We start from the raw sequence: 15,443 nt of genomic DNA, 5'->3' as shown, positions 1-15,443 counted from the left end.
GTACTCTGGTCTAATGCCATGTAGGGCTTTAAAGGTCATGACCAACAGTTTGAATTGTGACCGGAAACTGATCGGCAGCCAATGTAAGCCACGGAGTGTTGAAGAAACGTGGGCGAATCTTGGAAGCCCCACGATGGCTCTTGCGGCTGCATTCTGCACGATCTGAAGTTTCTTAAAAACTTTTCAAAGGTAGCCCCATGTAGAGAGCGTTGCAGTAATCGAACCTCGAGGTGATGAGGGCATGAGTGACTGTGAGCAATGATTCCCTGTCCAAAATGAGGATCATGTGACCACAGAAGCACCCCATCACTGCAGGAGTGGCTGCTATACTGAAGTGACCACAGCATTCCCAAATTTCATTCCCTCAGGGAATTATGGGTCCAAAGTTTTGAATGGATTCTGTAAACCAAATTGAAATTCAAAATTCAAAAATGGTTGCCCTATGATGCATTGTTTTACCCATGACAATGAGAGTTTTAGTAGTATATACAGAAGATAGGTTTTTGCAACAAGCATTAAATTGCCATAACTTGACTGGACCCCTTCAGAATACTGACATATAAGTGGTACTTTCTCAGTCCATTCTGTTTGCCTGAAATGTTCCTGTTTTTCTGAAATCAGGAAACATAGAATTATATGTTCTTTGGGGAAAAAACAGTATCATATTCTTTTATACAGCATACTCAGTGAAAGGAACAATGTTAGGTGGTATTGTTCTGCTAAGGATTCCATCTTGTAAATTATTAGCTATTCTGGTTGCACCTTCAAATCCCCTATACAAAGCTTTGTATAGATAATTGGATTCCATCTGCAGTTGTAGGCATAACAGTGAACAATCAGTCAATTCCATTACAGTGAGGGTGATACTTGAAGCGACTCTGGCAATGTCATTTGCTTTTTTGTTAACATACAAATAACATGCATTGTTCCCAATGTGTTCCAGTTATTACATTCAAAATCATTGCGTTAACAACAGGCTTAGATTTACATGGACTTGAAGGCTTATCACGACAAAAAAATTAAAGGGAGTGGTGTGTGTTTGTATGTATGTCCCTTGAATATAACAAAGACATTATATTGATAGAAGGAATAATTTACTTTCTTCTCTAACACAGTAAGTGTAAGTGATAATATTAAAATTGTAAATTGTGGATGTATGTGATGACTCAATTATATTTCAGGTTTTCAAGCTGTTTTCAATTTATTCAAAAATCAAAACAGTCTCAGATACTGGGGAAGAATCATTACTGTTCCAGTTTTCTTTACTTGAACTATTATTATATTAACAAAACGTTAGAGAATATTAGCATTTGTAGAAAATGCTTATGTTTCAAGAGGTTGAAAGCTCAACAACACTAGAATTGGACTATGCACATTTTTGAAAGGATGATTGAATTCAAAATGGATTCAATCTAAACATGCTTTCATAACCTTTAAATCAAATTTTCAGAATGATTATGGAAGCAAATGGATTTATTTTAATTATTTATTTATTATACCTCTGTCACATCAAACTCAAACACTTGCTTATAAGATTTCAACACCATAACTAAAACGTCAAAAATCAGATTTGGGCTGTTCAAGTTGTATCGGGGAGGATTGGAAGGTGATTAAAAATAACAAATTGCCTCCTTCATTTGCAGAATTTTTAACATCACTGCTAATAGAAGAGGATATTCGCGTTCCTAACAAATAATTCCACTGTAAAATACAGCACTGAATCTTCCATGCCCCAAATAATAATAATAATAATAATAATAATAACAACAACAACAACAACAACAACAACAACAACAACAACAACAACAATAATAATAATAATAATAATAATAATAATAATAATAATAATAATAATAATTTATTAGATTTGTATGCCGCCCCTCTCCGAAGACTAGTCTTTTTATTTTGTTTAAATGGAGAAGCAGCTCTAAAAAAGAGAGCAAACCAGTGGTGGGCGGAAGCAAAAAAAAAAACCCTCGCTGAAACACAGGCGCACCTGTGGCTCTGTGCATGATTTTGCTGCCTCCACAGGTGCAGCAGCAGAATTGCACTGGCCCCACAAGAACTTATGAGCTGCCGTGGTGAGCGCATTTTAGTGTTATGTCTCATAGCCCACCGCTGGACCAAACATATGCAATGCATCCAAGACTGTAGGATGATATAGTCTGCTGTAGAAAATTAAGAAGTATGGAGCACAACACAGAGGAAAAGAAACAAGTTATTGTTCATTGGGTTCCTGTTTTACAAGAAAGAGGGACCATAAACAATAGATTAGCAAAGTTTTTGAAGCTGAAACGAACAGGCTGCTCAAGCCACCAAGGGTGGGGGGAGGGTGTTTTGTTTAGCAGGCCCCTCTGATGGAACCCATAGCCCCCCCCCCCAGTTGGCCCTCACAGGCCTGCACCCCTCTCTCCCTTATATATTGATGGAAGGGGCCATGTTGGCAGGCCTCAGCAAACCGGCAAGGTTTTGGTGGCTATGTATCAAGAGGAGGGCTAGGCCTCAAGAAGGTTTTTCCCCCATGTTTTCTTCCCCAACATGATCAAGGTCTCTTCTGATGTGGCTCTGGGGCCTTTTATGGCCTTTAGCCTTCCCTCTAGTTAGCTCTGCAGGCCCCAGGGCCTTCCTTTTTAGGGGCTCTGAGGCCCTACCTCTATTTAGCTTTTGCAGGCTCTGGGCATGCCTTTTACATATGAGTTATTCATAACTTTAATAATGAAAATAATGATGGATTATGTCTATCATATACTATTTATATTATATATATTTGATTTAATGGGATTTAATTAATTAGTCCTTATTAATTATAATGGTAAGGTCAAATTAGTAATTTATTTATTACTATTTATGAACTATTCCTATATATCTATTCCTTCCTATATATAAACTGAGAGTTTATTTTATTTGTCAATTATGCATTTTAATTCATGGATTATTGAATAATAATGAATTGGTGAAGCTCATGCATTCAACTGACTGAGCCATAGGGCTTTGGTTTATTTTAGTGTGATTTAATTGTTATTTATAACTGGAATTCTATTCCTTTTTCACCACTGGCTGAATGCGACATGGGGAAATCACCCTAACTAGGTATTTCTTCATATGCCTTAATGTTAATGTTTCGGAGGTGTATCAGTCACTCCACTGTTTTACAGATAGGGCTTTTTAGCCATGTAATGGTGTACACCCAGTTATGGTTTTATATTGTAAGTACACTAGGTATTCCGCCAATTCTCCACGCAGGGAAATAGGAGCACAGTATTGAAGTCATATACACTGTGGGGAGCTAATTTGGAACTTTGGCCCTCTGCTAGTTAGCTAGCAAGAAATTTGAAAAGGAAGAATGTGTGCGTGTGTGTGTGTGTAATGTTTTACCGAAAAAGTAGAAGATGCTTGGAACACACTTCCAGCAGACGTGGTTGGCGGATCCGCAGTGACTGAATTTAGACATGCCTGGGATAGGCATATATCCAGCCTGGGATGGAGTAGAGGAGGTGGTGTGGGGGCAGACTAGGTGGACCATGGGGTCTTTTTCGGCCGTCAATCTTCTGTTTCATGTTTCTACCATTTCTACAGCTCTTTAAAAACATTTAAATCACACTATACTTACTATTTAATATCTTTATGTGGTTAAGGGCCTAATTATATCACAGCGTACTAATGCTGTTCAACACCAACAGAACTAACCACCTCCCAGGTTTCCCCCTATGGACTAAGAAGCTTATATGGCAGAGGTTATTTTCCCATACAGGACAGCATGTTAGGTGGCAGCTGTCAGCGGGGCTATCCAGATTGATTAACATAGTTTACTGGGTATATTCCTATCTGAGGATTGCAGTATTTCTCTAGATGGTCTTGCCAACATGATCAAGGTCTTAGTTAACACTAGGGGTCGGGCACAATGATGGCTTGGCTCATTCTATGCAGTTTAATTTCCCCTTCACCCTGGCGATTATGCTGGGTTCGATTTACCCAGGGTGGGGTGGTGGTGGTGCCGGGAGGCTTCTCGGTCTATCATATGATCACCCACCCATTTTAGGGAGACAGAAGTAGCAAGGCTGATATTGTTTATTACAATGCTTCGGGGGCCTTGCTCTTCTGTGGCATTTTTTGCCATCCATGCTGGCTGCCTCTAACGGCTTAGCCATTAATTTAGGCAATTGCCAACAAGTAAACTTATCATGGCCATTAAGTAGACCAAGGTCTCCTTGGCTTCGTTGCGTAGGGATCCAGAACCGATACCATAGGTGTAAAGTTGCTCTTAGCCTTCCTCCATTTAACTGAGAGTTTTTGATACTGGCACCAGCAGTGCTGGGTTTTTTTTTACACGTTTGTAATACCATCGGCCACAGTGGGTGACGGTCTTGGCCATGCATCCGACAGCATGCACAAGGCGGCCTTTTCCTTGAGTTAACCTATCTTTCTGTTTTAGGTTGCTGGTTGGGAGAAGCCCCAATGAGCTCCGAAGTCGGGCTTGAATCGCAGCAGATACGGGCCTGGCAGACAGGGTCTACCCGGCTGGACCGAGAGGCTGTGATGGAAGGGTTTCTCCTAATCATGTCTGGGGCAGTTATCACCTGTGGTGCCACCCAGTTCACTGATGTGGTACATTCGGCAACATTTTCTTTGACACGGGCTTGGGAGTGACCGGTCATGCTCCTGAAGACCTGATGGTCTGGTCTGTGATCCCCAAGTGTGGGCCTTGCCAAGGACGCTTGGCAGTGGTTTGTCAAGCCCATGAGGACCTTTTGGTCCATGTTTTGTGGATACCCAAGCATACGTTGATTGGGATGTACTCTCTCGGAGTAGCATGGGCTACCTTTTATCCTCTAGAACAGTGGTTATGGCAGGAAACTGGTTAATAACAGTGATTGAATCTAGGGGGGATTTGGACAGCGGCATAATGCATGCTGAGTACAGGATTCTGCCCGTGACTCAACAGAGCGGACGGTGCTTGTTTTCAGAAGACAAGACCTAGCAGGGTAGCGGTGCAACACCCCAGATCAGGTTGACAGGCCCAGACTCTACTGAGCTGAAGGCATTCACCTCTCAGAGGAGGGGAATGCCATTTTTTCTCTCAGACCTGCAGAGGTGCCTGCATGAGCTGGTGCAGGAGGAGGGGGGAGTCAGGGGGTCAAGATAGAGATTTGACTCCCACTCCATGGCAGGTTAGGGGTGGAAATAGGCAATAGGAGCAACTGCGCGTTCTCCTTTTGGGCATCTTTTCAGAGATGATGGGCCGCCTCTCCCCAGGAACTATAGGTTTGTGCAACCTCGGGGATTGGAGGGGGGATGCCCATGGGACTCACCTAATCCAATTTCCTGAAGGGGATTGGAGGGTGAGCTCCTCCCACATGCTTTAAGGGCATAGCTTGAATCCAGGTGAAGGTGGCTACCTTCACCTGGTTCAGCAAGGAGTTACGCCCCATAGTTGCCAAGAAATGTTTGATATGTAAATTCTGCACCATTAGTTTGTTTGGCCTCTGCAGATCCTTTGGTTGCACTTATTATAACTTTTACATTTACATTATTTAAATGTATGTTAATTTAAATAAAGTGACCCAATTTAAATTCCAGCTCTTGTCTCCGCATCGTTATTCCACTTCCAGCGCAAATGACCATTGCTGTATCCCCATGGTCACATTATCAAAATTTGGATGCTTGGCAGCTGGTTTATATTTATGACAGTTGCAGTGTTCCAGGGGTCATGTGATCAACTTTTGTTACCTACTAATAAGCAAAGTCAATGGGGATGCCAGAGTCACTTAACAACTTGTTACTTACTTGTTACTAACTTCAGCCATTCACTTAACAACTATGGCAGGAACGTTGAACTAGAAATAACTTTAAGTAATGGTATTTTAATCTAAGTATAGTTTAACTCTAATCTTTATTTGTTCAACATGCAATCATCAAGTGCTGTCCTATTACTAAATCCCCAATGCAACCTGAGATTTAATTGTGAGCTCACGTGCACAGTTAAGGCTTCTATTAAAATTCTTGAGAACAGGAAGAAGTATAAGGTTAAATTAGAAACATAGAAACATAGAAGTCTGACAGCAGAAAAAGACCTCCTGGTCCATCTAGTCTGCCCTTATACTATTTTCTGTATTTTATCTTAGGATGGATATATGTTTATCCCAGGCATGTTTAAATTCAGTTACTGTGGATTTATCTACCACGTCTGCTGGAAGTTTGTTCCAAGGATCTACTACTCTTTCAGTAAAATAATATTTTCTCATGTTGCTTTTGATCTTTCCCCCAACTAACTTCAGATTGTGTCCCCTTGTTCTTGTGTTCACTTTCCTATTAAAAACACTTCCCTCCTGGACCTTATTTAACCCTTTAATATATTTAAATGTTTCGATCATGTCCCCCCTTTTCCTTCTGTCCTCCAGACTATACAGATTGAGTTCATTAAGTCTTTCCTGATACGTTTCATGCTTAAGACCTTCCACCATTCTTGTAGCCCATCTTTGGACCCGTTCAATTTTGTCAATATCTTTTTGTAGGTGAGGTCTCCAGAACTGAACACAGTATTCCAAATGTGGTCTCACCAGCATTCTATATAGCGGGATCATAATCTCCCTCTTCCTGCTTGTTATACCTCTAGCTATGCAGCCAAGCATCCTACTTGCTTTCCCTACCGCCTGACTGCACTGTTCACCCATTTTGAGACTGTCAGAAATCACTACCCCTAAATCCTTTTCTTCTGAAGTATTTGCTAACACAGAACTGCCAATACAATACTCAGATTGAGGATTCCTTTTCCCCAAGTGCATTATTTTACATTTGGAAACATTAAACTTCAGTTTCCATTGCTTTGACCATTTATCTATTAAAGCTAAATCATTTACCATATTACAGACTCCTCCAGGAATATCAACCCTATTGCACACTTTAGAGTCATCGGCAAATAGGCAAACCTTCCCTACCAAACCTTCCCCTATGTCACTCACAAACATATTAAAAAGAATAGGACCCAGAACAGACCCTTGTGGCACACCGCTTGTAACCTGACTCTGTTCAGAATACTCGCCGTTAACAATAACTCTCTGATGTCTACGCTTCAGCCAGTTGCAAATCCATTGAACTATCCAGGGATTAAGTCCAATCTTCACTAATTTATCTATCAGCTCTTTATGTGGAACCGTATCAAAGGCTTTGCTGAAGTCCAGGTAGGCAATATCCATGGCACCACCTTGATCCAACACCTTTGTGACATAGTCAAAGAAATCAATGAGATTAGTCTGACATGATTTGCCTTCAGTAAAGCCATGCTGATTTGGGTCCAATAAGTTATTGTTTTTTAGGTGCTGATTTATCCTCTTTTTGAGTAGAGTCTCCATCATTTTAACTACCACTGATGTCAAGCTAACTGGCCTGTAGTTACCAGCTTCTACTGCCCTTCTTGTGGATAGGCACAACACTGGCCATTCTCCAATCCTCAGGAACTTCTCCTGTTAACAAGGATTGGTTAAACAAATCAGTCAGGGGGGTAGCAATGACAGATCTGAGTTCTTTAAGAACTCTGTGATGGATGCCATCTGGACCCATTGCCTTATTTATCTTTAATCGTTCAAGTTCTTCTAAGACATCGGCTTCTAAGATCACTGGAGCCGAATCCGTACAGCTGGAAGCAATGCTATATCCCTCTATAGTATTATTTTGTAAGGTGTCTTTTGAGAAAACTGAACAGAAGTAGCTATTGAAATGGTCCCATTAATGCATGTATTATTCCCGGTACTAAGCTTCGTGATGCCGCAGTTTTTCTTCTTCTTTTCACTAATATGTCTGAAGAAGGTTTTATCCCCCTTCTTTACAGATTTGGCAATTTCTTCCTCTTTTGAGGCTTTAGCAGCATATATTATCTGTTTCGCCTCCTTCTGTCTCATTTTATACACCTCCCTATCAGCTATACTTCCAGACTCTTTATACCTCCTATAGGCAGCCTTTTTTTCATTGACTATAGCCCTTACATCATTGCTAAACCATAGCGGTTTCTTCTTCCTTTGACCTTTAGTTATTTGTCTTACATACAGTCCAGTGGCTTTTAAGATGGCCTTTTTTAATACAGTCCACTGGGTTCTCGCTCCTGCCATTTTATCCCTCCCCTTTAATTCATTATCTAAATATTCCCCCATTGCATTAAAATTTGTTTTTCTGAAATCCAATACTTTGGTTGCATTATAGGATTGCTCACAATGAGTTTTTACATCAAACCACAAACATAGATGGTCACTGCAGCCTAAATTTTCTCCCACCTTGACCTCTGAAACCCAATTCCCATTTGTAAAAACTAAATCTAGAATATTCTCCCCTCTAGTTGGTGCCTTAACCAGCTGTGCCAGAGCTGCTCCTGTAAAGGCCTCTACTATATTCTTACTTTTGCATGTAAGGGCACTGGGGATATTCCAGTCAACATCAGGCATGTTGAAATCACCCATAACCACAATATCTCCCTTTACTGCCATTTGGGTAATTTCATCCACCATCTTGTTGTCATATTCCTCAGATTGCCCTGGAGGCCTATAGATCACCCCAATTCTAATGACAGAACCTTCTTTATTTTGCATGCAAATCCAGAGAGTCTCCAGATCTTGACATGTATTTTGAATTAGTGTTGTTTTTAGACTTTTTTTAACATAAATGGCTACTCCACCTCCCCTTCTCTCTATTCTATCCTTCCTATACAGTGTATATCCTGGTATGGATATTTCCCATTCATTAGAATCCTTAAACCATGTCTCAGTTATGGCAACCAGATCCAAATTATCTCTAGATATTATGGCCATTAACTCACAGATCTTGTTGCTCAAGCTTCGAGCATTCGTGCACATTAACCGAAGAACATTATTTTCATTATTAGTTTGCCCCTTATCATCAACAACTACATCTATTTTATTTGCAGCTCCCTTTTCATAAGCTTCCAAAAACTGATTTATCCTCATTGGTCGGGGACAGAAATCACCCACATCAGTTACATCTCTATCCCCTTTACCTAGTTTAAATGCCTGTCCAAAAAAGTTCTGAATTCCTCACCGAGCACCTGGGTACCTCTGTATGATGGATGCAAACCATCCCTCTTAAACAACTCCATATTAGACCATCTACTGACATCATGACTTACATAGCCAAAACCTTCAGCTTTACACCACTGCATTAACCACACATTAAACTCTCTGATACACGTTGTTTTATCCTCTTGGCCACAAACCGGTAACACCTCTGAGAAAGTCACTGAATCAGTTATTTTACCCAGCTCCACACTTAGACATTGAAAATCTCTTTTTACTACATTAACATTTCTCTGGGACAAATCATTTGTGCCAAGATGCACCACCACATCAACGTTATTACCTTTACTCACAGCATTGACGATGTTTGTAATCCGCCTCCTGTCCCTGCTGGCAGTGGCCCCTGGGAGACACCTCATCTCCTTCACCACATCCTTACTCTGTCCCAAATCAACACCAAATTATGTTGAAACGTTTAATATTTCTGAAGCCTGCTGACCATTATAACATTTTTTTAGTTTTAAAATCCAGCTGCACATCTGTGGGAATTTTTAGCATAAATATTAAACAATGTCATCTTTATTATCCATGGAACTGCCTCTCCTACAAATTAATTTTAATTTTAAAACCTGAATGACAAATAAGGATTTTACAAAGCAAAGGATTATAATAGTTTAGATTAATAGAACAATTATTTTGAATGATTAGTAGAGGTCCTTATACTTGGCAACTTTAAGACTTGTGTACTTCAACTTCCAGAATTCCCATAGCTGCCTAGAGACTTCTGGGAGTTGAAATCCACAAGTCTTAAAGTTACCAGGTTTGAGGACCCCTGGATTAGTAGAACTCTTTTCTTTAGTATTGCATAATTTGTTTAATAGGAGATATCAGAAATAGGACTTCTGATCTTTTATTTAAAAAACAAAAGCATGCTGGCTAGCATTTACTGTAATTCTGATCTCCCTCTATATTAACCAAGGAAGAGGAAAATGTACTGTATGCTTGCACCCTCTAGAGCAAATTGGCTTCATGCATGTATACCTGTTAATAATAAAGGAATCTTAGATAGAAAAGGTTATTCTTTGATAACCTATAAAACAGCTGGTGGTGAAGATAAGTATGTATAAAGCTTGTTACTAGATATGGCAGATTATATCATTCCATATAACCTTTGAATGCTCTTAATAGCAGCTGGGGTAAGCAGCTTCATGCTATCAAAGGCTGCTATCAGTGATGTTATTACTTCTTATTATCTGTGAACTGCTGTCTGTGATATTATGAAATATGGCAAAACATTTTACATGGCCATCCACCTAAGAAATACAACATATACATTGTCCCAGAGCTGTTGTGGAAAAGAGACATCAAGATTCCCTCTTTTTCATTCTGAGGGCCAATTTTGAAACCTGATAAATGGGAAATATTTATGAGTGTGATAGTCGCTAATGATGAAACCCAGTTAACTGAAGATAGAAACACATGATCTACCTTTATGGTCCCAGTGTTATTTTGGCTTTATTGTACTATCAAAGAAAACAGAGTCATTTCCATTAGCTGGAATTCTCATTAGCTAGAATTCAATCTCTTCTCTGCATGCAGTATTGAATCCTCAAGGCACATATTGTATCACAGATCTTCTGATGTGAACTGTAACAATATTTTGTTTGTCTGAAGAGCTTATTGTTTTGTTTCTTTCATCTCTGTATTAATAATGCTTGATTGTAAATTTGGTAAAATTATTTGTACATTTCTTTCAACATAGCAAAATTTCTACATGCGAAAGAGAGAGTTAAAACATACCCTTGCAGATGAATAATTGAATCTTTAATAGATTTCTCTATACTTAACTGTTCATAAAAAATCCATTTAAAATATGTGATTACGTGATCAAGAATAAAATATTTAGTTTATTATCAGTCAGTATATTAAACTGCACATAGTCATAATAACCATATGAATGATTTAAAAAAAAAACACCTCTCTAAAATTGCTTTCAGTTGAAGGTTTGGTAAATGAAGTAATTTTTTTCTATAAACGAATCTGAAAAGTCAAACATTTACAGTACATATGACTTCAACTTGAACATTATTAAAGCACAATGGGAAGTTGTACCACTCTAAACTGATAGGTTATAGTGATATTTATACATCATGTTCCAAGAGGACCTTGACATCTAACAGGTTGTCTGCTGTCCATGACGTCTCCGCAGGTGGCTGGTAAGGTCTATACGGGCATGAAATGTTCTGCCACATATTTGGCAGAACATGTGTGGGCACCATTGTCACAGCATTTTCAGCTCTAGTTTTGTGGAGTGCTCTCTTCTGCTATAGTTGTTCTTCTGTCGTCAGATATCTGGCAGCCTTGGTGGATCAGTATGGACTGTGTTGATTGATCTTGTGCCAGGGTTTCCCAGGAGGTGGTGTTGATATCAAGGGACTTGAAGAAGGTTTTCAATATGTCTTTGTATCACTTCCTTTGTCCCCTGTGTGATCGCTTTCCTTTAGACAGCTCACCATAGAGGAACTGTTTTGGGATGCGATGGTCTGGCACCCTTGCAACATAACCTATCCAGCATGTCTGGGCTTTCATCAGTAGGGTGGGAATTGACGGCAGGCTTGCTCTATAGAGGACTTCTGTGTCTGGCACCTTATCCCGCCACCAAATTCTGCGGAGACAGGTCATGTGGAAGTGGTTCAATTGTCTACCATATTTCCTGTATACAGTCCAAGTCTCACTGGTATTCATCAGAGTAGCGCTAAACGAATTTGAAAAGTCAAACATTTACAAGACATCTGACTTCAACTTGAACATTATCAGAGCACAATGGGAGGTTGTATTTCTCTAAACTGATAAACTATACTACTGTAGAACACTACTATGTTAGAAAGAATTAGATAAAGTGCATAGGCCATTAAACTTATATATCTGACTCGATTAGAGAATAAAAATATAAATAATTGGCTATCTGACAGAAATAATACAATAGTTAATTTATAACTAACAGTGAATAATTAGAAGGGAGAATGTTTGAGAAATTGCAGGGTGCAATTCAGCTCAACCTACCAGTTTTCTAGAAGACCTCAGGACCAAACCCTCTGTTGATGTCATAGAAAAATATGTACACCTGCTTTTGGGTTTTTCTGATCTATTCCAAACTTCATTGCTTTATATTTTATTTTTAAAAAATTTAGCTGAAATTGCTGTTTTGCATGATTGAGTTGTTTTTTTCTTCATAATTTTATGAGGCATTTATGAGAATGGACTAATTTAACTTTTAGAGATGTCCTATTTCCATTCAAATCCTTCCATTGAAATATTTTAAAAAGGGGCTGAAATTAACTCTTAAAATGAGGGGTTGCAATAATTGAAAGACAGGAATAGTAAAGGATCAAAAATTGAATCATGTGCCTTTACATGTCTCCCATTGAAATCAACAGTTCACCCAGAATGCTAAACAAGAACAGATAGGTCAGTATCTATAGGAGAGCAATAGTGCTTTCTGAGCTTGGTTGTTTTCTTCCAGACATTTCATACCAAACTAAGTAACAGAGCACTGATGATGTTGCCTAGCTAGGCAAAGAAATCTCTTTAAGCAAACAACCATGCTCAGAGAGCACCCATGATCCCAAAATTCAACCTCGAATTAAAAATATTCTCTTCCATTGATGCAACAGAGATAATTCATCAGGATGAAGCCTATAGGTATTTGAACATTTTATAGTTGGATAACATCAAGCATGGACAAGTTATAATGTCATTAATAAAGAATACAACCAAAGAATGGATAAATTTCTAAAGACAAAATTGAACAAGGGAAACATGATCAAAGCCATCAATATCTGGACCATACTGTGATATTATAGATTATTGGCATTATTCATGGGGCACACAAGCCTGGTTAAACTTTCCAATTCAATCTGGAATGTTGGTTTAATTTAAAAATTCAATCAAATAGGCTTTGAACTGAATCTCTGCATCAAAAAAGTGATTCAATTCTACTACAGAATATGCTCCCATGTGAAAATACCAAGTTCAGTAGTGGCATTTCATCAAGGCTGGAGAAGATATAATGAAAATTTAGACAGCAATTTCAAATCAGTGTCTATTCAGTAGTAAACTAGAGGGATTGATGCTCTAATATAATAGATGACACTGGTATTATTCTTTTATTCTTAAATTGCCTTCTTACTATTATGTGCTTTAATAGAAATATTATTGATATAACCTTCTGTGGCAATATATTGGATTAGTATATTATTACTTCTATCAATGGTAGTATGCTTATAAACCTAATTCCAGTGGTAAATATATGAATATAATCTCTTATGAATAATTTTTAGAAGTATAATAGAACCAACTCCATTATAAACTACTAACGTAAGCCTTTGGCTCATTGCAGATGAATAGTTAATCCACTCTAAAATATTTTGCCTGAAAACCATCAAATTCCTTTTTATGGTAATATCAGCCTGATCAAGAAGTGTTTCAAGGCTGCTTGTTTTGTAAATGCTCAGCATAATAAAAAAAACACTTTTAAAAATAATAATAGCAAACTACAATTTTAAACTGCAATCATGGTACATGGAAAAAAATAGATTAGTTGTCAAAAGTCTACAGTGTGGGTGACATAAATAATCACTTATTTTTGGGTGACAGCACAAAAATTACATTGGGTAGTTTTGTTTATAAACCAAAGCTGCAGTCTTATAGATTCTTTGTATTTTTAAGCTGTTTCAGAACTCAGATGCTCATGAAAGAATTGAGATGGAAAAAATGTCCTCACGTTTTGGGATATCTCCTACTCATCCTGTCCATCCTTTGGCACCATAATGGAATACGTCTAATCTTGTTCTGCTCATATGCTTATGAATGCTGCAAACATTATGAGCCTTGACAAATTCATTTTTGAAAAATGTGGTGTTATAACACTTGAATAAAGCTCCTATTTATCTGAATCACACAGTGTTCAGCCACCATTCAGTAAGAACATAAGAACAATAGTTTTTTACTATACTTCTGCAGAAGCCATCAAAACTAGTCACCACTGTCAGTTCTTCCTTTCTATACTCTAGCTATGCATTATGTGACCTTACTGGATTGTAGTGTGGCAGTAAAGAACAAATCCAATTCAAATCCAATCCAACAATTCAAATAATGCCAAATAATGAATAATGCCAAATAAATAGTGAATAATGCCAAATATTCAAATCCAATCCAATCCAATTCAATTCATGTAATAGCTTTAGATGTAAAACTTCCATGTAAGTAGAATGGAGAATTGCAGTTCTTTCACAAGTAAACCCAAGACTCTGTGGCATAGAAGGTTTCTTCGTGATCTTAAGCTTAGCCTACCATGGTAATATTTCAGCTTGTATGAAAGCCTTTTCATACTAACTCTACAAAGTTCCCCAATGCAAGTAATTAAATTATATTTGTGAAAACCAGCTTTTCACTGTTGTTATCAGCACAACTGTACAGTAGGGAAAGACTCTTCACACCTTTTTGCGTGATAAATTTTAAATCAACGCTATCACTTCAACAGACTAAAAAAACAAGAGTTTCCAACTTTGGCAACTTTAAAAGTTGTGGACTTCCTCCAAGAATTCCCCAGCAAGCATGTCCGGCTGGGGAATTCAAGAAGCTGAAGTTCACAAGTCTTAATGTTGCCAAGTTTAGAAACCCTTTCTATAGAAGATCCATAATCTGATTTTCTGCCTCTTTAAATTTCTTCAAATGCAAGTCAAATAGATTGTGAAAATACTCAAATCAAGACCTGTTGGGGTGGGAATTAGCCCTTTTCCCATATGCTGTTTTCTTGATGGAAAATACTTCTGACCCATGCTGTAATGTCTCCCACTAGAGAAAACATAATGGGTAGTGCTTTCAGAGCTTCAATTCACACCATTATTCAATAACTGTGTAGGTCTTCAGAGACCAGCAAGCTGAAGTATTCTAATTGTGTTTAACACAAGCATTGGGGTAGATGAGCACTCGATATATAGCCTTTTATCCCACAGCTGGAATCTGAACCAGAGTTTTGCACTACTTCCTTTTTAATAAAGTTGCTTCTCAACTTTAACTAAAATGTTTAAGATAAGGGTTGGGGGAAGATTCTACCTACATTATTGAGAATTTAATTTAAGGTTGAAAGATGCAAAAGTGATATCAGAAAACATACCCTATAAAGGACCATCCTGGTTGTCACACAGAAGAATACTGCAGTTCTATGTATTTGAATGATATTTATTAACAAAAGACCAACAGCTCATTTATTAACAATTTAGTGGCAATCAAGTAGAAATGCAGAAAGACCATATGAGTGGTCTCCTGAGTCTCAGGAGAAAGCCGGCATAGAAATCAAATTAATAAATAACATAAATAAATAAATGTAACTTAAATCAGGGGTGAAATGCTCCAGTTTGGGCA

The sequence above is a fragment of the Erythrolamprus reginae genome, chromosome 3, assembly GCF_031021105.1.
Source record: "Erythrolamprus reginae isolate rEryReg1 chromosome 3, rEryReg1.hap1, whole genome shotgun sequence".
Lineage (NCBI taxonomy): Eukaryota > Metazoa > Chordata > Lepidosauria > Squamata > Dipsadidae > Erythrolamprus > Erythrolamprus reginae.
This window is presented reverse-complemented; position numbering follows the sequence as displayed.